Raw genomic sequence first — 23,181 nt, 5'->3', positions numbered from 1 at the left:
GGAAGGACCTAGTTACTGCCAGTTGGCGGTACCAGGCAAACCATTTCAGCAAAGAAAGGCTGATCCTAATCTCTTCTCATGCAAGGCTAATACAGTATCAGTGAAGAATTCAGTATCTGTATTCCTCTGTGTGCACAGCTCCCAGCTGAACTTTGGACTTGTAAAATTGGTTGTTATAGAGGACTTCCTCATCTTGAAGTAAAGTCATGTTCAGTGATCCTTAAAAGCATCTAGGAAATCCCACAGACCCTGAAAGGTGCACCAGCTCCGAACTGCGACATTCTGGCTACTGGCACCAGGGGCCAGTCCTTATGTGAGGGCTTGACAGTAGAGGGGAGGGGGTAAAATGTGTCTAGCTGTACTGTGGATCTAATTACATCTTCTTACAGCTCCAAGGATCTTATCAGCTTTAGTTCCAGAGCGTAATTTAACCTATGCATTCAACTCTCATAGTGATAGTCTCCCCAGCCTGCAGTTGCACCTTTTTCCTTACAGAGTGAAAATCTCAATAGATACATCCAAAAATGGGAGCATCAAGCAGCATCTTGCAGCATAACCTTTCTTCCACCTTTTTTTTCTAAACACTTCTGCAGAAGCCTCCGCTCATGAGATGCAGGGCTCTGCAAACACTCATTTCTTCAGCATTATCTGAAGTTTAATAATTTCCCTCTTTGGCACACTGATTTATGTGCACTAAGCCTAATCCCCCAACGCCCTATTGGCAGCACAAAGAGTGCTGGTGTCTACCCTACCTCTGGAATTCCTGATACTGGACATCTAATTTTTGTGTTCTTCAACAGTCCTTAGGACTGAGAGTGATGTCTCTACTGAATTATTTTGTTTGCTCAGTTTCACATTCAAAACAGGTGCTTTGAAAAACGACAACTTGGACTTCATACTACTTTGCAGCTCAGTCTACAGAGCACTTTATTTCATTTGGAAGCCACCGAGGCAGGTGATCACAAAGCAGTTTACCTTAGCTATTAGACTCCTGCTTCTCTGCAAGATTTATTAAATTCAGACTGTCAGGCTAATCTATCTTCACAGCTCCACATACTGAGCAAGGATCATGCAAAATTCTTAGCCTTTGTAATGTTAGGCAGAGGAAAACTTAAGCACTCTAAGACAAAGGTTTAAGGGAAGTTGCCCAACAGATAGTTTGGGGCTTCGTGTTCACAAACTAGCACTCTAGGCATTGTTATTTGTAGAATTCCTTTGACCTTCTTAACAGGCCAGTCTTCTGCATAGTGAAAATAGGTGGGAGGAAAGAAGGCAAAGGCTACTTTTACCACATAACTAATCAGTGCCACAGGGGCCAGATACATTTAGATTCTTCTTAAGTTCTTCTGAAGTTACTCAGAGATTGTGCTGAAATTTCCAGAAAAAAAGAAAAATGCTCCTTTCATTAACTTATGCATGAATCAAGGTTTTACTGCGAGTCATATATATATGTAAGGTTGGGCTAACAGGCATATTTTAAGTAAAGGGTAAGCTGATATGAGAAGGTGACCGAGACAGAGGAGCAATGTCACAGTGATTCTGGACTCCTGGTCTTTTTAGTGTGGCAAAATAATGCAATCCTTTGAGCAAAAAGAGGGAAAGAAAAAATGGCTAAATACTTAGCCTTCACCTCCCCACACCCCTACTATGCCCTGCAGAGCTGCCCTGTGAACAGCAGCAAGCAAAATCTACAAATGTGAAACCTTTCTCCTTGCAGACACCAGCGACTGCTGTCCTCAGCGCAGATTCAACCAGCGTTTGTCTTTCTCCCTTTTCTCCTGCACATTCCTTCTGCACACCTCTAACTACAACTCTGCATCAGGGCAATAGCTGCCTGCCACAAGATGATCTGGAGAGAGACTGCTGTCTCAACATAGCATGGAGATGACTCGATCGTGACAAAGTAAATCATCCTTCAAAGATAAGTCAATAGTGAATAAGTAATTTTATCTGTCAAGAGTTAGCATGCAACAAATACCTATAAAGGTTACACAACATAAAATCTACTAGTGGTTAGACATGAAATTCCCTCACATATGCTAACCAAGGAAGTCTATGAAGGAATAAATCCCACTTGACTTCTCATGAAAAGCCTTAAAAACAGCAAGCTGTATATATACACTCCTAGGAAAAGATTATACCCTAAAAGATTGTTAGTTTACAGCCAGATATCTTACTTGAAGATGCATCTTGTATTTCTTAGGAATCAGGTTAAATTTCCATGTAAAAATACTTTTAAAAAAGTGAATGTATGAGCAAAATAGTTTACAATGAATAATAAAAAAAAATCCTAAAGCTGCTTTAAAAAGCCCAAAACACTTCTTGAACCCACACACACTGTGAAGCCATAAACAGTCTGGAATTTAACTTCAGACCACTGAAAAGTTCAACTCACTTTTCATTTCTGTCACTATTTGCATTTTTCTTTTTTTTCCAGTTACATAAAAGCATTAATCTGTTATGATTTTCTTCTTGAACGTACTTTTCAAGTTCTTATATAAATTTCTAGCATGGCATGATATCTCTCCTATAAACTTTGTCAAAATTTAGCTTATGATGTTTAAAACATTCTATTTAATTAAAAGAAATTAACAGTCCTCTTAAAATGTGCAAGCAGCAGTTGTGTATTCTGAAATCCAGGCTGTAAGTATACATCCCTTAAATTTTCCTAACTTCTTGAATAAATAGATACTTTGAGGTTTCCCAGATAAGATATATTTTAGATTACTTAGGCTAGCTAAAGAATGCTTTTGCCACTCTGTGCAAGTAGAGCTGAAAGTGCAATTATCTTGCTATAAATAAGGTGACTCTTAAGAATGAAGTTCAGAAGTGTTAATGTCAACCCTTTAGCGGACATATCTCTGATAGGCTAACTCCTATGTGTCTCAAAGCACCTAAGCTAGTTTTAACTCAAATTTTAAATCAATTCTGACCTTTGTAATATATGCAACTCAGGAAAAGGTGATTGAATAATTTCAGAATTAAATTATACAAGTTTTGCCATAAAAACTAAGTAGGTACAAAGCTGTTTTGAAAGTTTCCATTTAAATATTATGTTGACTCACAACTACCATCACACATAGCAAAAAGTCTAACTAAAATGTCCAAGAACAATCTATGCATGGAATAATCCAATTCATCAGAAGCAAATCCTCTCTTCCCTACTTTATAGTACTTGGATTTAGATATGCTGCTTCAAAAGAGAAAAGTGCAAGCACAATTAACAATTGTTGCCTCTTTCTTTTACTACAGTAAAACTTTTTTTATAGGTATCGATGGCCTTGTGCAAACCATAAATTAAAATTTTGGATGTCCCAGGTTAGAAACATTAAATAATGAAGATAGCACAGCAATACACACTGGGGTGAAATTCTCACTGTATAGAAGGCATGGTTAAAAGCATTAGGTTTTGTAAGTATAAAAGTATATTTGCATTGTCTTGAAGTAATAGATGGTTCTCCTTCTCTGTGTAAGGACTTTAATCCAGTGTGTGTAAATCTGCATTAGAATTCACATCCTTATAGGCCTTACAGAAAAACGAAACATCTAATTTTTTTGTATCTACACAAAAGGTTGTAACTACCTCTTTTAGATACTATTCATATTTGCTTACATGCACACGCATCACACTGCAATAAGCAGTTAATAAGAGAAACACTTCAGCCTTTCATACTTTTTTTTAAAGTGCTCAATGACAACAAGAGTTTTTATAGCTCATAAAGTGAACCATAAGGTACTGTTCAAATAATGACAGCATTATACAATCACAGAATGGTCTGAGTTAAAAGGGAAATTTAAAGACCTGACAGTCCAATCCCCCTGCCATGGGCAAGGACATATTCCACTAGACCAGGCTGCTCAAAACCCCATCCAACCTGGTCTTCAACATTTGCAGTGATAGGACACACACAGCTTCTCTGAGCAAACTGTTCCTGGGTCTCACTACTCACATTAGCCCACATCATTTCAGAAGATTTGGGAATTCTGGTCTCCGGGTTGTCTCTTAAACAGCAATCCTATCCAAAGATTTTCCACACTTAGCAACTAAGCCTGTCTACCTAGACCACTAAGGCCACTCAGTACTAAAAGGGTTTTTAAGACATCATGCACAGAGTCTGCACCTACAAGCCTCATCAGTCAGAGGATATACAGTGTTTTCAACACTTATGTCAATATTTACAGCACAGTTTCTGAGCCAGTTTCCCATATGTATCGATTATATACCATTTCAGACATGCCAGAGGACACAAAGAAAGGCTGGAACAGAATTAAGACACAGCCTAACAGCCAGAAGCAGAGCCAAGGGCAGGATGATCCTTCCAGTCTATAAATGTAGACTTACGGCAGGCTGAAGGGATATCACATGGGCAGAGCTGTAAGCAGAAGAACAAAACACGGATACTCTCTGGACCACTAGCACTTTGTGATGCTTTTGGCAGGGAGAGTTAATCATTTTCCTGACAGTAGCTGGTATAGGGCTGTTTTGGGTAGGACAGTGTTGATAACACAGGCAAATCTTAGCTATTGCCAAATAGCAGCTTCACAGCATCAAGGCCTTTTCTGCTTCTGACCTGACCCAGCTAGAAAGAAGGCTGGGGATGAACAAGAAGTGAGGGGACACAACCATGACAGGTGACCCCACCTCACACAAGGGATATTTAAGACCATATGGTGACATGCTCAGCATATAAAGCTGGTAGGAGAGCTGTTTGGAGCGATGGCATTTGTCTTGCCAAGTCACCACTGCACATGGTGAAGCTCTGCTTTCCTGGGGATGGCTGAACACCTGCCTGTATTTGGGAAGGAGTGAACTAATTCTCTGTTTTGCTTTGCTTGTGTATTCAGCTTTTGCTTTCCCTATTAAACTGTCTTTATCTCAACCCACAAGTTTTCTCGCTTTTACTCCTCCAAGTCTCTCTCCCAATCCCACCAGGAAAGGAAGTGCATGAGCAGCTGTGTGGGGCTTAGTATCCAGACAAGGCTAAAACCATGACGCAGAGATTGTTAGATTCTGCCACCTAAAAAACACTGGTCATGAATTGAAATTAAAAGGCCATCACAGAAGCTTTAGGAAAGGTTTACAATTAGTATGCAGACAGGACTTAAAAAAAACCCTGAAGCATGACTCTCACCCAAAAAATTCAATCAGCACTGCTGTGTGACTAACTTATATATGTTTTCATGCATCTAGAAGGTTCAAAGTGTATGTGTTGCTAAAATTAGGGCATCAGCCTTAATCACAGGAAAGTAAGTCAGTGTTCAAATGTTTTAAAAGAAAAATAAATATACTGGTGAAAAAATCTAATTTGGAGCACTTCATAACCAAAGAATCTTAAATTGCAGTTCACTTTTATAACAGAAAATAAGATTCTCTTAATGAATATAAACCTAACCATGCAGATTCTGATTTAACCATAAAAAACAACTAATTTGGGGTGGTTTTATAAACAGTGACAATAAATATAAACCCATGATAAATATAATGACCAGTAAGTTTCAATGTTCTTAAAAAACACATCTAAATTTCGGTGTGGAAGAAGAAAACCCAAACAACAAGCATGGCATCAGCATCTCAAACTCTCTATATTTTACACATTCAGATAAAGTAACAGCTTAATTCAATAATGTTTGACTGCTATCCAGTTATTTATATAAGTAAACGAAGCTGGCATCCAAGTGGGGAGATGAACTGGCAATGTGCCGTAGCCTTGAGTTACAATTTGTATATAATGGGGCAAACTGCAAGCACTCTGATTGCAGTCTGTCTATCTATGTGGACAAAGCTAAGCAGAAGAGCCAAAACAGGCAATGCTCTGGTTTACCTAATGACAAAGCAAGATAGACATTTCTCCAATCTGCAGGTGAACTTGCCGAGGACAGATCTGCAGAAGAACCCCAGGCTGTGGCCTGGAGCCTGGACTGCCAGCAGAGTTAGATACAGAGCAGTCTCCCATGAGGCAGGAAACACCTGCTATGGGCTGTGCACCCATGCATTTGCAATTCTACAGCCTGAACGGATCACCTAAAACCAGAAAAATAATTCCCATGGCTCCTGGAAGTCTCGAAGACTCAACAACATGCTGGACTGTACTACAGTCATGGTTATAATGGAAACGCATGGCCTTTAATGAAAACGGTAACTTAGCTGGCATGAAAAGGTGATCTCCACTGATTCCACAGACCTTTAAAGACCATTTGTGGTGGGAGAAGAATGCAGGAGAAAAGAGATTATTCCTCCACAGCTTGAACAAATTACATCAGACTTTAATATCTCAAGCAGGTTAGGAGCTCACATTCATATCTTACATCACCAGGAAAAGGAATGAATATTTTGGGGTGACTTAATGGGTAGCATACAAATCCATAAATTTCACACAAAGAGTGATCCTTGCTTTTTAGGCTTGTTTCTAAGAAATTTCATAGTTGAGAGGAGTGTGGAGATTAACTAATTTCCCTAATCACCTATTTATCAAATAGATGTATTATCACACACGGCATGAACAGCTAACCACAGTAGCTTCTATAACCAACAGTGACTTCATCCTGCAGTTCCTACTAATTACCAACACATGGTGGGAATAATCCACTGGCCTTTTGTGGTGCTCAGAAGCACACAGTGAGCAGCTGCCCACTTTAGCAAGAGATCTGCCATTTTGGAGGTGATGAAGACATTTACAGTAGTAGCTTATGTATCACTGTGTGATTATACATTCTCCTCTACTCCCAATATTTCCAAAAAGCTTCCCTGCATGCACTGCACAGCACAGTTACTTCATTCTGTTTTACTGATTTGTAAGCAGCATTTGTGACCTTGTAAAAATGACCTCTTAACTCGTACTTAGGAACGAAAAGTCATCCCTGTGGCCTTTTCTTTCTCCAGAATTCACTCTCTAGTTGAAACATTGGCCAAGGCACAAATAAACAAACATTAGTAAATACGAGACTGGACAGCCATTGCTTCTCAAGAGTAAAGTCTGCCAATGCCAGATATGGATCCAGAGATATTGCTGGTTTTACCTCTTCCAGAATAACTTTTCCAAGGAGCTACACCCTTGTCTAGCTTGCTCAAATTCTGAAAATTGCTGTTTATGACTGTGGCTGTAATAGCTGACCTAACCAGAAGTGCCAGGAATCAAACCACAGTCTTTGGAAAGCAACAGGATCCATAAGATACAGACTCCTTATTTTGAGAGGCTATGCTATGAGATTCCCAATCCTAAGCCACACGAGATGGCTATGCCAGGGTAACAGTTCAGATTCCACAAATCACATCCACATTGTTAAGTTTTTTTAGCGTCTCGTGTACTTTTAAATGGACACCAAATCTGTTTGTCAGAGAGAGCCTGAGCTGCTAAATAAATAGTGATAAATTTCCTAAGACTACTGGGCAGAGTGTTCCTTCAAGTACAACGTGTGTTTATCAGTTTCCCACTGAGCTAGCGTTGACTTTCAAATTTCCTTTAATCTTATTATAGTAAACATAGTACAGCTCTCTGGCAAACAAGAGGAACATTCTTCCTGTAATATCATATGCTTCTTTTAAAGAAACCTTAGAGATGTCCAGAAAATAATGAGGCTCAAGTTGGAATAACACAATAAACTTGTTTCCAAAGAAACAAGTTCCACAAAATATTATATTTTTGTACTGGAAAAAAAACATGGCTATTTTTATAAAGAGAAGACTGGCAAATTCTGATAGGTACTCAAAACAGCGTTTGCATGTATCATATTTTTAAAGTCAGCTATTGAAACACCGACAGAAAAATATTTTCTAGTTGGAAGCAGTCTACCTGAATTGAAGGAAAATGCAACCGGAATTTCGGATTTAGAATTCAGAAAATAGTAGACTGTCGTTTGTGAAGGAACTTTTGCAATGCTCCTTTGAGAATAAAGAACATCAAGTGCAGACAACTTTAAAAGAAATTAGATAAAGAAAACAAAATGGGATCTATTAGAGTACAATTTGTATTTAAAGCCTCTTTTCATTTGAGAGGAATGTACGGTAGACAAATGTGAGACTTGTCTTACAGTTCAAAAAAACCCAAAAATTTGAATAACTTTATGTAAGTGACTGAAGGGACGTCGGGAACCTGAAAGCAAGACAGCTTCAGGTGACATAAACTAGCTCAATTTCCATTTGTGTGCATTTGTCTTGTTTGCTTCAGGGTTTCTATAGAAAAAGGGTCATTATATATATCAAAAATGGAACACAATGGTGCTATTTTCACGTATCTTCTGTGATTTTTGAACAAAACAATAAATATTCCTAATAAGCAGTTTCTGTGACATTTTGAATCTTCAGCTTCAGCTACCACTAAGAAGCCACAAGTTCTAAGCCATTACTTTACTGAAGGCTCAGCTTCAGTAAGGATGTAAGTATTAAAGAGACAGATGAACAATCTTCCCCTGCCTACATGGAATCCAAGATGCTTAGAATTTGTTTCAGTTTGTAAGTAGTCACGCTTCAGACTATCTCAGCAAAAGCTGTTCTCACTGAAGAATCATGCAAAGTTTCCATGGACATCATTAATGAAGAACATAGACCAAAGTCAACAAATATGTTTAGTATAAATCCATTGTGTGTAGTAATCCGAAAGGTGTCAGCCAGAGAACAACTTAAATCAAAATACAAGCGATAGCCATCTCTCTCTTCATTAGCAGACTTTACTGGGTGCATCCATTAAGTCATGCAACATATTCACATATTCCCATCTTCTTTGCCTGTCAACCTCCTCTCGCTCCTCACAAAGGACACTGAGCTCCAAATTATGTTGACAGAACAGGAACAGACAAAGGATAGATGGTTCATAACAAAAAACATGCCTAGAGCAAGGATGTCTGATATCTGAGAGCTTCCTTTTGGATGTTTTCCTTTTGGATAGAAGCTCTGACCCACTATTTACACCCCTATCCCAAGCTCTCCCACATATTTTTAAATTACAACTTTCCAGATGTTATCTCAATGGAGACTGGCCAGATTTATGGGCAGGATCTCGCTTAACTCTAAGCCAAGCTAGTGTTTTGGCCTCACTGGAAATGAGATTAGGTCTGAGATTTGCACCAGGGACAAAACCTGCTATTCCATGCCAGAAATGGTCAATTTTTACAATGCTGCTTATTTTTTTGTTAGCACTACTGTATAATATCAGTCTATTTTAGCATTATCATAACAGCACTTAAGTAGGGTAATAGGATAGATGAGGCATGGCTGGAATCCATAACAAAACTGCATGTAAACGGAGATGGGCAACTAATTCACATCTAGACCAGCTCAACAGAGTTTTCCAACTCCAGTAAGTGTTTGTACAACACAAGGTCAACAAGGCGTTCTGCATGAGCTGTACAAGTGTTGTTTCCAAGTCTTAAGAGATGTTAAAAATTCAGGAAATTTTGAAGATTTATTGTGTTAAATCCACAGTCTGATGCTGTATTTGTGCACTGCCCACCACACTCAATAAAATGAAATTTGGAGGGTAAATAATACATTTTCCTTTCACAGTATACTTTACTTCTCCCACTTCCTTAACACAAAATAGACAGAAACAAAACCTTTATGAGTCTTTCTCTACTTGAATATATCACAGTTTTAATTTCCTCAAGTTTCATTGCAAATTATGGTTTCTTAAAATACTCACTTCCTAAACACCAATTACTTTTAAATTGTCGGGAATGAGAGATAAATTTACCCTTTCTCTTTCCCTAAAAATCTTGTAATAAAGGCAGTAGGATGCATATTTTTATATACAACACACGTTTACAGTATAACTAATTCTATATGGCATCACAGTCTATATTAAAAACTGACCTTAGTAAATCCCCCTTATTTTTATGACTAATCTAAAATACACCACTATAACTCTTAGAAATATTATTTGGACAGCAACAAAGAACGAAATATTCAGAATGTCATAGATAAGTATGGTTAAGCACAGAAGAAAAAAAGAATGTTAAAAGTAGGTGCTGTAAGATGACTTTTTGAGAAAGACAGGTTACAAGTGAAGTTGCCATAATTGTATCACACCAGATATTGAAAGATGGATTGCCTGCTTCTTTAATGTCCTGGAGCGAGACAGATTTTTATGGTCTGCTTCCCTTTCTGAAACAGGCTTCAAAAATCTTCTTAAAATTGATAATGAAAGGCTTAATGGATTGAAAACAAGAAATACCATGGTTTCAAGTGACATATCATCATGTCTCATGTTAAAATCTGTACTTCATCCCACAGAGAAACTATGCATTGAAATAAGACTTGAGTACACAACTTCCAGCAACAGAAATAAAGTCATGTGAGAAGGAAACGCTCTCCTGTTTTTCACTTCCTATTGTTCCGCTTAGTAGTACATTTTCTGCAATCTAAATCTAAAAGCAGTCTTGGAGCAGTCACAGTGATTCAGGACAAGAAGAACCTTTGTATCAAGCATGCTATACACATGCAACCCTACCATTTCCATCACCATCCAACAAAAATGTACGTAGAACTGAGGAGTTGGTAAGAAGGCTACTTTCTGCAGCAATGACAACCGTCTTCTGTGTCTAAGTGAAAGAAGGATCTGATCCCTAACTGCTCCAATAATATATTTTTAAGCAACAAATGCTTTCATAGAAGAGATAACTGTTTATAATTAACAGAATCATTTTTCAATTTAAAATATTTTTCCCAAAAGAAGGAAACTAAAGAAAAACATGAAACTGTAAGAAGCCAGCCAAATCACCAAAAATACAGAGAATGGAAATTTTTCCCTTTACAGCAAAAACTGCAGAAAAAATGTTTAACATGTTTTAATCAAGCTTGAAGTTTTAAGTGGATGTTTCTAAACATCTCCCCTCAAACATTCCCCCCTGCCTGAGGCAACTAGACTCCAGGGTCAGAGCACGATTCTCACCATGTGCTGGAAATCCAGGAACTACCCCCACAGGTGGAACCTCCTCCCAAGCAGTACTTCTGGTGCCCTGTGGGAGATGCAGTCAGCCACGATGCTGCACCCAGGGAACACAGGGCAGCATTTCTAAACAACAGTTTTAAAGTTTCAAGCCAACATTCCTCATCACTCCCAAATGCAATGAGGAATACAAACAGCCTTATGGACCTTTATACGCAGAAGGGCTATGGCCAGTGACAGGCAAACAACCATGAAGAAGCACCAGCTGTCCTTTCCTAAATGCAAATGCCGTGTCTACACCCAGTAGACAAGCACAAGGCTACACTACCCAAACCTCCCACTCAAAACCTAGTCTGCTATCACATGCCAGACTAGAAAAAAAAAAAAATTATCCATCTTAATTTTGAACTGAAGAGATCTCAGCAGGACAGCCCCAGTTGGTTGCACGGCTGTGCTCTCCAGCTGAGCCAGGAGTTTCTTGGTAACACATGCATGGTGCAAGAAGCAAGGACTAGCCCATGCCCCCAGGAAAGATGGCTAGTATTGGCTTCAGACTGCGTGGTACCTCAGTAATAGCATGCTTCAAATGGACCAGGTCTACTGTCGCAGCCAGCACAGCCCAAAAGGAACTGACAGGCACAGCAAAACATCTAGGCACAGAAGACACTGTATGTATCTTATAGGGTTTTACTTCAGGCTAGATCTGGTCCGAGCAACAACTCTAGCACATCTTTTAGTTTATATTCATCTTAAAGGAATCCCAGCTGGGCCACCATGAGGTATATGGAGATGGACAGTAGGTGGAAAAACTGAAAGATGTGCATCAAAAGCCCACTCCTGACACGAACCACAACACTATAAATGCACAACCACACTCGAGAGCATCTGTGAGTGAAGGGACAAGGCTACTCTTGGAGATATTCTTCAGATGTCAGTAAATCTGCACAGTACCTTGAACTACTTGATTCTTACTCGGTAACTTGGAACTGCTCACTGAAAAAATTCTAACTCAAGATCAGAAATTGGTAAATACCACTGTACCAATTCCAAATTGGAATTTACCAGTTTCTGATTATTGGGTTAGAATTATTATGTGATTTTAGTAGTGTTAGAATTAAACCAGTTACCAAATTTATTAAAGAAAACTCAAACAGGACTATTTATTACAAAAGATGATCTGGATCTCTCAGCTTTGCACTTTCACAGAAATTGACAAATGGTGACTGAAACCAAGCATTTTCCAATTTATTGATGCAGTTCAGTGGGTACTTCAGGTATTAATTTTTACCCTCACCTGATACAATGAAAACAAACAAAAATCTCCACACTTAAATTCTTCAACTTTTCATACATTTGTTCTATTCCCCATTGAAAGTCATGCACAGTCTATTTGAAAGATAAAAAATGGAACATATTTCAGCTGAACGAATCAGCTCAAAATCTTGGGTTAATAGCATTTATTTTTGTGGCACCCTTGTAGAGGTCTTACTGATGCTTTTCATTGACACATCTTTCACTTACTTATCATACTGCAATGGAAGACTGAGCAAAACCCGCTGCTACGAGACACACCTGCTCCCCACACACAAGAGCTCTGCCCGAACAGCAGGCTGCAAGAGAGGTGAGAAGGCAAAATCCTACTTGCTAGGTTTCCCACTCATCGTACAAAAGAAATTTTCCAAACCAGTCCTCTCTTTTCAGCTGCACAGTAATCACAAATGTTTAGAACATAGGACTTCACTTCAGTGATGACAGAAGTTCATGAGGACCATGCAACAGAAGTGAGAGAGAGACAGGTTGCTCAGAGCCTGAACACTGTCACAGCACCCTCATGTCCTGGCTCTCAACGTAGGCACACTGCTGATCCACTCAGTTACTTTCTTGAAGCGATTTTTTTAAATCTTAGGGTATAATTCTTCTTTAATTTTTTCAAGTAATGAAGAAAGACCAGCCTGAGAAGCAAGAACCAAGTTTTGCAAGTGAAGCATCTGCATTAAAATACAACAAGCATTATAAGCAAATATTTCAGGCTGTGCGTACTTCTTGAAGTTCAAGAAACAATCTAATCCCCTAAGGAAACACAGCATCTGTATTGTATTGGCACGGGTGGGAAGACAAGACTGAAGTGATTGCTGATTTCACCCTGGTTTAGCAAGAAATAGCCTTGAAGCAGCCTGATAACCAACTTCCTAATTGGGGCTCTGAGAGGACATTGCTTGGTCTTGCACCTGCTGCTTCTTGATTGTTGAGAGGGCTGTGGGATCCATAACCTGGGGTTTTTTCTCAGGGAATCTCTATCGTTGGGCTGAAGTTCACCTGACTCTACTCACTGAGATTTCATCCCGTTTATTTCTCCTCTTTCAGAAAGAAAAAAAAAAAAAAAAAGAGGTTTAACTTTTTATGAGCTGTTAATTTTTTGTCCTCAAAAATCCACCAAAAGTTATATAACCACTTTCACAATCGCATGCTAAAAATAAGAGCTGTTCAGCCAAATGCCACTGCAATTTTTTATAAGACCTGTACGTCCAATTCTGCAAGACCTGTGGAAGCACAAATATCCCCTTAACTGTAGCAGAAAGTCAATCAGGAGCTCCTTCTGAGACAGACATCGGTCTGTATAATCCCCAAGTTCAAGGTATTAAAATACGAGTGTATGTATACACACGTGTATTTCCAAGTCATGACTTAAAGTAATGCTATTCGCTCTTGGAGCTGATCCCTCGTGGGGTTTCATAAGCACAAATCATCATTAACCCAAAGCAAAGAAAAAAAGGTACAAAGGGGCACAGGTTTCAAGCACGAACTATTTTTTTTTTTTTTTTTTTTTTCTGGTTTGCCTTTCTTTTTCGGGAGCGTGGGGACGCGACGCACGACGCTCCAAACGCTGGGGGACCTGGCCATCCAGGTAACTTCCCAGGGCGCTCGGAGCGAGGCGGCCAGACCCCAGCGCCGCTCTCGCTGATTTCGCTCCGTGCCCCTGCAAGCGCCCCGCGGGCGGCGGGGTCTCGGACGCGCCGCTCCCCCGAGGCGAGCGGCGGCCCCGCCGAGGTCCCCGCGCGGGGCCGGGCCGGGCGGGCGGCGGAGGGGCGCGGTGCGGGCGGCGCGGTGCGGGACGGGGCTGCCGGCGGCCGGAGGCGCTGCGGGCGTCCCCGCGCTGTCACCGCCACCGCGCCCGCGGGCCCCGCCGCCTGTCCCCGGAGGGGCGGTAAGAGGGCAGGGGAGGAAGAGGAGGAAGGGAGCGAGCCGGCCGCAAGGGCAGCCGTGCCGGGTCAGGGCGCTGGGCGCTCCCCGGCCGCCCCATACCTGCACGGAGGCGGGGAAGGGTCCGCAGCGCGCTCCGTCCGCGGGCTATAGATCCCAAGGGGCGATGAAGCGGGGTGGCGGTCGCCGCCCTCTGCCGCTGCTGCCGGTGGCGGTGGTGCGAAGCCCTCGCCGGCTGCAGATGCCCATAGGCGCTCGGTGGGGCCAGCGGTGCGCGGAGACAGCGAGGCGGCTGTGCCGGTCCCGACGGCTGCGGGGAGCGCGGCACTGGCTCCGCGCAGCCACTGCCCGAGGAGAGGATCAAGGCCCCGCTTTCGATTGGCTCCGGTGGCCAAACAGCTCACACCGGCCTGCCCGCCCGCCCGCCGCCTCCCGCCCGCCTCCCCTCGGTCGCCCCACGCGCTCCGCTCCCGGCGGCCCCGCTCCTCCCTGCCGCCCGCCGGCTTCCCAACCTGGCGGGCACAGCCAGCTCCGCTCTTTCCCCCTCACACCCTCCCGCTCCCCCCTTTCGCCCCCCCCCTCCCCAAGACGACGTCCAATCCCGGGCCCTTTGTTTATGTCGGGACATTCTCACCCTGGGTCTCACAAAACACCCTCCTTCCCTTCGCATCTTCCTCCGTGAGCTGAAGGACTCGCAACTTTAAGCATTCATGACATTTTGTGTCATGCTCAATATTCAGACACGTTTGTTCTCTGAACATTTCAAAAAATATCCCTAGCTGGTAAAATTAAAAGCATGCAGTGCCTGATCACCTGAGGGCTAAATCTGAGGTAGGACAAAGCATTCTTTGCCTGAGTTGAGTTTGCTTTTCTTACGCTGTTTGGGCTCCTAGCCCCAGCTGGGTTAACTACACGTCAAATCTTGGCATGCACAGAAAATAGGATCAGGATGCCTTCTCGTCCTGATCTCAGGTTATTCACTTTCAGCGGCTGTGGTTGTCATTCCTTGGTGCATCTTTGGTGTTGGTATTTCTTTTGCTCAGGATGACTTAAGTGACCCGTGGAAAAGTATTCTTCCTCCTGCAGATGTGCTGTAATCTTAAGGCAAATCTTAGACTTGTCTTCTGGGCAAAATGGCAAGCCTTTGCTTTCAGTATGACCCTCTGTTTAAACAATATGCAGTTGAACCAGATAAATAGGTCCTGTGGGTTTTCTCAGTGCAGGAAGATGTTGTAATATTTCCAGTAAGCATGCTGGCAAAATTCTTATTAAAATTAGGGAGAACAAAATGATGAGTTATAATAGATGCACTCTTAATTAATGCAATGACCTGCATTTAACTGATGCTGTTGAATTAAGCAGCATCTATAGCTGCTGGTACATTAGATGCCATTAAAAGTCAATATTTATCCAAATTTGGCAGATTGAAGCGTTTGAGACGGAGAATGGAGTTGCAGAGATACCTTTGCATGACACCAGTATGTACATTTTTAATGGTGACCTCCATATCCTTTTTAATTGATTCTGTATTAATTTTTTTCCCTACAAAATAGTATGTTATTTTTCATTCCCTAGAAAGCATGCATACTTTTCTCTCTTTGGGGCATACAGAACTAGTTAAGAATGGTTTTGTTTATATTTTGTACAGGCAAAAGTCAGAAAAATAAAAATAGAAATATTGAGAAATATATAAACCCAGACATATTTAGAAATATCCATACTTGGAGTATAATAGAGCCCTCATTTAAAAAACTTTATTAGCAAAAACATCCCTCACTGAATTCAGTGAAGCTACACCTCTGGAACTTTAATTACCCCCCAAGAATAACTAAAAGATCCTGTTTCTTTTCTATTATATGTTTTTCCTTCACATATTGCCAATTTATTTTTCCCTGGAGAAATGAAATTGCTGGTTTAGAGACCAAGCTACATTTCCAGCCATGGCCCAAGAGACACAGAAGCCACTGCTTCTCTGTCTCCTCCCCCAACACCTCTGTCACAGGCATCTCTCCCTGCATGCTCCTGATCCAAATGACTGGCTGACATATATATATATATATATATGTGTGTGTGTGTGTATATATATATATATATATGTGTGTGTGTATATATATATGTATACATATATATATATGTGTATATATATATGTATACACATATATATATATATACACACACACATACACACTAAGTATTTCCTTAGTCAGAAAGTGTTGTCTGTCTTCACTCTGACTTTTTTCTGGGAAGAATGCAGACTCCATTTTCAAGGCCTCTTTATAATTTCAATGCAAATTTTATATCCTGCTTTGTGTTATTTAAGGGAAAAAGCTCTGAACTCACTACAGAAGTTTTCCTGTAATATAGTCTTTATAGTTGTCCTAACGGACCAAGAACTTTCTTTGGTACAGATGACTTGGGACTTAATAAGATTTTGTACTTCCAGAGTTGCTACTTCCCATTAGTTATTTTCAACATTTGTGTTTGTTTCCTTCTGTGTTTGGATTCCTTTACAGCACTGATAAGTTTCCCTCTATTCTTGTTCAATTTAATAGCTTTTAACCTGTCTGCTTTATTTATGTCTGCTTAAGTGCTTATTTAATCTTTTCCCTTATAACTATAATGACCTTCCACAGGTTAGTATAATCCTAGAAGGTATGTGGGGAATTTAAAGATTTAAAAGTCGTTTGACTTCATAAATAATTTTTATTTTCTCATTACGTGCTTTATTTTTAAACCAGAAATGTTTCATTTTCTGTTTCATCAATGATTGTTTTTCAAACATATTCCTTTCACATGTATAGTAGTTAGCAAACTGAGACATTTTGGATTCTAAACAACTTTTTTTCTTTTTTTTATAGTTTGGTTAGTGAGAACTGCAAAAGGTCTTGATCTGACATGGGAAATACACAGCATGTTTATTCTTTGGTGTGCTCTACAACTAGAATTTTATGTCATTAAAAATACTTTAGTTAGTTACACGGGTTTTGTTTAGATTTTAAAAACTGAAATACTTATATTCTGCAGATAGCATTTATCCACTGATATCACTGTAAAGCACGTTGATATTGATATTGCTGCATCTTTCCTCCACTGTGAGAGCCTAACTGCTATTGTATGCTGTGCTTAAACTAACGGACTAACCTTTTAATGTCCCTTGGCAATTACAGAGCCATTAATTCAGCAAGATGTTGAAGCCTATACCTACTTTTAATCTACAGATTTAATGACTACATTCTACTTCTGATGTGGCCACACTTCAGGAATGACTGTAATCCATGTCTTTTGTCTCACACTGAGACAAAACACAAACAACTGGTGCCCATCTCCTTCACAGCAAGGACCATATCTTTGTCATCGCCACTACAGAAACTGTTCTGCTTTGCAGCCCTGAACACAGAGCTTGTCTTGATCTGTGAACACATCTGGCAGGAGTGCCTGCAGAGCACGAAAGGCTGTAGCACAGCTCCAGAGCCAAAGGAGGCTTGAGAGATGGTACAGTCAGTCACATATCCCAATGTCAGTCCTGCCCTGAGACATGATCCACAGAGTTACATAAATCAGAAAGAAGAAACCGGAGAGATCCAGAGGTCCCGACTGGTGATTATATGAATTATTCCTGTTTGTAAATTGACATATCTGCCCTGAATGAACAAACTGATAATTTGTGTCAGATTACACACATATCCTCCTCTCTTAGGCCCTGAGTAAGCAATCAAGCTCTGCAGCCAGGAGCTGGCTCAATACCCTCCTGGGAGATTGGTGTCCTGAGACTCCTGACTGTCCAAGGGGTGCCATATGTTTCTGATTCAGGTACAGTTCTACAAACTGCTTTCATTGCCTTACAAGCACCCCTAACACCCCTTTGTTTCTGCATGGTTCCTGCCTCTCGACTAACCTGCATTGTCTTGTTCTAGTCCTAGCTCATGTTTATCCACAACTTTCAGTGCAAGCTCTTTGATTTCCTGACCTGGCTCTTGATTTGCTCTTTGGTTTGAGGAAGCCCTCATTTATCAGTTTTCCTTGGTGCATTTCCACCTGGAGCTTTGGGCTGGTCTGTCCTTGGTGACTGAATCCTGGTCTTGAGTTTCTTCAGTCTCAGTGGCTGGACCTGCCCCAGCAACACTCACTTAGCACAAGTATTCCACTTGTGGCTCCTTAATAACTTCCGTTCAAAGCCACCTTTCTGAATGGGAATTATAAAACATGATATCCCGCTGTTGACGCAGAACATTTGGCACATAGCTTATCTGCATGATAATTCAGCCGCCGGTGGGATAGGTTGTATGGGCAATGTTGGGTCGTGGCTTAGGAGAAGATGCAAGAATGCAGGAGAATGTCGCGTCCCTTTAAGATTAATCACACTTGTCAAGATCTTCAACGGCTTGTACTGTTTTCACAGACAATTAGGCACCTAAATGCCTTTGGACATAGTGCACCTGTTTTTTAATTTGAAGTCCTTTCTAACATTGTGGATTCAAGCCAGGAAAGCACTCTAAGCAGCGGTAATTTTGATCCTGTTTTTTTCAGTACTTTATCTTTGCTATGTGATAAACAACCCTAAAATATGTCTCTACCTAGACAGGACAACATCCCATCCCAGAACATGAGTAAATACTTCACGTAACTGCCAATAAAGAACTTCATTAACATGGATAAATGTATTCCTGGCAAAAATGCCATCTCTGTATTTCACAGTTGTCATGAATGAAACATTCTTAGTATTGCCCGATTCTGACTTCAAATATAAATTACTCTGTGCACACCTTAGAAGAAAAAGAAAGTGCTATCATCTGTCTTTACCTTTATTTTCTTTCATTTCATTCCCATGAAAATTTCATTTGAGCTATCTAGATGCCCTGAGCACATCTGTGTGCTCCAGGCACTCGGGCTTTAGGTAGTTGAAAGTTGTTTCTCCTTTGTGCATTCTCTTGGAGGAAATAATTGCTCCTCACAAATTTACCATTGAGAAGTCTCCAGAAGGCTCACAAATTCAGTTTACCAGATTAAATAAGATTAGTCCACACAGGGCCTGAAGTAAATTTCTCCTTGATTGGAATTTTTTTCTACCCTGGGGATGATTCTTACTTAGACTGGTGGAGGCTTAGTATCAAATGCTGCCGTACTGTTTTTCAGGAGGTCATCATAAGAAAAGGGATAACTAGTGAAGAACAGAAAAAAAAGAAGAGGGAGGGAGAAGGGTATGAAATGTTAATGCCATTTTAAGACAGAATGGGTCTGTAAATATTCACTAGTCCTCTCTCAGAATATGGTGGTCCAAAGTACCTCTCAACACTAACTTTAAAGCTGTGGTTCATTAAGTCGTGAACACTTTACAAAACGCTTCAATTATCCAAAATATTTGAGGAATATTCTGAGCTACCCAGAACCCTTCAAAAACTGCTCAGCTAGAATGAAAGCAGTCATCTCATACACCAAAGCATCACACACATCCTGTATTTTCTGTCTCATATGGTCTATGGCCAGTCTAGATTTTTGCTTAGAACAACTTTCAGTGAAAATTAAAAGAAAAAAATTATGTTAACATCTCTGATGTCTGTCATCCCCTTCTCTAATTTAACCTTAGACACTCTTTTACCCTGTTTTGATGATGCTCTACTGGTTTTAGAGCAGACGATCCTGCTGAAATATGGGATGAAATTAATGAATGAGGACACCAGTTAATCTCCACTCCATCTCTATTTTTCCTGCTTGGATTGTGATATTATCTAGAAAAAGAAGAGAGGTGAGTAGCAGAGAACAGAAGTCCATTTCAGATGAATTCTCTTCCTTCTTCACTGTCATGAGGGGTTTTGGGGACATCTGGATCTCTAGGGAACATCACTAAATAAGACCAGATAACCTCAAAATATTAGAGTCACACCAGCCCTGTCATGAATGATTCACTTGCTGTATAACACCTAATAAAGGCAATATGTGTGGAACCAGGAAGGCAGCCAATATGGCTTCTTCCAAGAACTGTGAGTAATTAACAAGGTCTCTGGTTAATTTCTTTCATGAAAACGTGTTGAGTGAGATTCTTACAAGTGGTGCTTTTTGTGTGACATTCCCTCTACTCCCAAACAGCACAAGTTCGTGCAACTTGAAAGGGGGAAAAAGTAAAAGTCAAAGTTTCAGAATTTGGGGGGAGTTTGTCTCCAGCTGCATCAGCTAGTGTATCCTTGCTCCACTTTTATTTCCTCATCTCCTGGTGGTTTTCCTCTCAAAACCTGCTGTATAACCCAGCTATAGTTATTGTATCCTTGTATAACATGCCCCAGCTTCTTGCTTTTTGAAGTGTTTCAAATCTCTGGTGTTTCAGAGGAAAAGTCATTTGGAACTTCCCTGAGATGAAAGAAGCCTAATTAGTTGCATCATGTTGCAAAGGAGAAGGAATTCACAAAAAGCTCCAAATTGTCCTTGTTTGTGGATCTCATTTCACAGCAGCTATGAAGAGGAAAGGATGACTCTCAGCCTGCTGTCACTGTTACATTTTATAAGGAACACTCCATCTCTTTTGCTCGGTGTACTTCAAGCTTTCCCCTGGTACTGCTCTTGAAGCAGTCCATCACTGTCCATGACTGAAGACATGTCTCCTTTGAACTTAACAAGCACTTTCTTCCTCACTACAACAGAGCAAGCAAGTTGTGAAAGATGTTTGAGTTGCCCAAAGCAAACAGAGCCTACCCCCACCCCAAGCAGCAGAAGATGCTCCAAGCAAACAAAGTGATGGGTGGTTCCTTCTGACAGCGGGGGAGATTTTAAGTGACAAGAATCCTGCCAGGGAGATGTTGAGGATGGAGTACATATGATAACAATTTAATATGTGCATCACACAAGGCAAAAGTTAATATCCCTTGTTATATTAATATCACATGGCACAATTGAATTTGATATTTTAATTAAACCTAAATATATCTCACTGATAGTGATTGCCACTGGATGTTTTGGGAAATACACAAGCATTTAACTGAAACCATCAGTTCAAACAAAAGGACAGCATCCTCTTCGATATTTCAAATGTATTATGAACATGTCAGCTAATTGTTAGGAAGAAATAATACTAAGCTGCTTCGGAATTAGGTGATGAGGTGAGAGAGCACAGAATATCTTATAATGTAACATTTGCCACATATGGCTGTCTCTGCAAGCCCTTGAAAACATAATGCCTGGTCTAGATCCCTTTATGCTCAACATCTTTGCTGGCAATATGGACAGTGGTATTGAGTGCACCCTCAGCAATTTCACTGATGGACCAAGATGAGTGGTGTCACTGAGTGGCAGTGGACGTGCTGGAGAGAAGGGATGCCATCCAGGGGGACCTTGACACACTTGAGAGATGGGCTGATGCAAAACTCATTAAGTTCAATAAGCAAAGAGCAAGGTCCTACACCTGGTCAGGGCAATCCAAGGCATACCTCCAGGCTGGGCAGAAAAGTGATGGAGAGCAGCCCTGTGGAGAAGGACTTGGTGGTGATGGTTGATGAAAAACTCAACATAAGCCAGCAATGTACACTCACAACCCAGAAAGATTCTCCAATGGAATCCTGGGTTGCATCATAAGGAGTGTGGTCAGCAGGTTGATGGAGGTGATTCTCAACTTCCACTTTGCTCTTGTGACACCCCACCTGGAGTATTGTGTTCAGTTCTGGTGTCCCCAGCATAAGGACATGGAACGGTTGGATCCAGTCCAGAGAAGGGCCATGAAGTTTTTAAGAGCACTGGAGCACCTTCCCTACAAAGGTAGATGAGAGAGTTGAGGCTGTTCAGCCTGGAGAAGAGAAGGTTTTGTGAAGACCTCACAGCAACCTTCCAGCATCTTCTTGATGGGGGCCTACAGGGAAACTGGAGAGGGACTCTTCATCAGGAACTGTAGTGATAGGACAAGGAGTAATGGTTACAAACAAAAAGAGGGGAAAATTAGGTTAGGTATTAGGAATAAATTCTTTATACAGAGGGTGGTAAGATACTGGAACAGGTTGCCCAGGAAGGCTGTGGATGCCCCAACCCTGGCAAGTGTTCAAGATCAGGCTGGACAAGACCTTGGGCAACCTGTTCTAGTGAAAGCTGTCCCTGCCCATGGCAGGTGAGGTTGGAACTAGATGATATTTAGGGTCCCTTCAAACCCTTAACATTTTATGATTCTCAATAATTTTCTTTTGAGGCTTTTTTTATAATAGGAAGTAAATAGATGTGATCAGAGACCATGAAAACTGAATAACAACAAAAGAATTGTATCACTACAAAAGCATTCACTTGTGTTGCATGAAACAGAATGGGACTGAGATTTGGCCAGAACAAGTGGAATCTTTTATTTGCTGGGAATCTAGGAATATTTACATATATTTTTAAGTGAAATCTACCAGTTTGAACAGCATCAGCTTGTTTTTATTGCACAATTTGACCATGAATTGAATTATTTTTGCCAAGTTTTGTTAATTTACCTGGCCAGTTTTATACAATTTTTGCAGTTAATACTTCACTCATCAACTCTCAGTAAATGATGGAATTCTTCCCTTCTCTTTGCTCCTAATGTCACACAATAATATCTGCCCATTTCTGACTAAATTACGCAGCTAAACTTTGAGGTATATACGTGTACTAACTAGTATAATACATTGTTTCTTAATTCCTTCTGTTCCTTCTTTATTTTTTGTTAGTTATTAAGAGATCTTTGTCAGCTGTGGATGGATTCACAATGAAGTCTTCTCTTAAATAAAAAATTATCCCAAATACTGTGTGTTATGCAATAAAAATTATGTATGTAAAGAGAGACTATTTAAGGAATTGAAGAAAAAATTAAAGATTTGTCTTTTCCTCTTCTTGAAGAGTCTAGGAATTTCTTGGATTTGAGCTACATCCTTTACCACAAAGGTACAATGTCAGGTTCAAACTGATACAAGAGCAGAACTACTAAAAAAAGTATATCTCAAGAGCATATCTGGCATCTGAAGAGTTCTGTCACAAATTCTAGGAGCAAGGTGTGCCCTCTTCCCACTCCCACCAGGGAAATCCTGACTTCCATGAAGACCACTAGCTGCTAATCCAGATCACCTGCTGCCTTCTGGGAGGCTGGGCTGGAATCTGAAGTACTGCAGATGAC

General features: G+C 40.6%; 1 protein-coding gene and 1 long non-coding RNA gene across 4 annotated transcripts in view; one reads left to right on the top strand and one right to left on the bottom strand.

Annotated features, from left to right (window-relative positions):
- Nucleotides 1-14,499, bottom strand: part of GREM2 (gremlin 2, DAN family BMP antagonist) — a 44,557-nt gene extending 30,058 nt beyond the window's left edge. Inside the window, exon 1 of one of the 2 annotated variants that reach the window (XR_004238793.1) lies at nt 14,184-14,499. The gene's annotated coding sequence lies outside the window, so the exon portion shown is untranslated. The remainder of the gene's footprint in view (nt 1-14,183) is intronic. The other variant, XM_032102217.1, reaches the window with a different exon arrangement.
- Nucleotides 13,595-22,906, top strand: LOC116440888. 2 transcript variants are annotated; one of them, XR_004238794.1, is made up of 4 exons: nt 13,601-13,785; nt 15,505-15,559; nt 16,940-17,891; nt 20,401-22,906. It is a non-coding gene; the product is annotated as an uncharacterized LOC116440888 (long non-coding RNA). The 2 variants fall into 2 exon arrangements; XR_004238795.1 differs by having other exon boundaries at nt 13,595-13,785; nt 17,779-22,906.
- The last annotated feature ends 275 nt before the right edge of the window (nt 22,907-23,181 follow it).

The sequence above is a fragment of the Corvus moneduloides genome, chromosome 3 (assembly GCF_009650955.1).
Source record: "Corvus moneduloides isolate bCorMon1 chromosome 3, bCorMon1.pri, whole genome shotgun sequence".
In the NCBI taxonomy this organism is placed as follows: Eukaryota; Metazoa; Chordata; class Aves; order Passeriformes; family Corvidae; genus Corvus; species Corvus moneduloides.
This window is presented reverse-complemented; position numbering and strand designations above follow the sequence as displayed.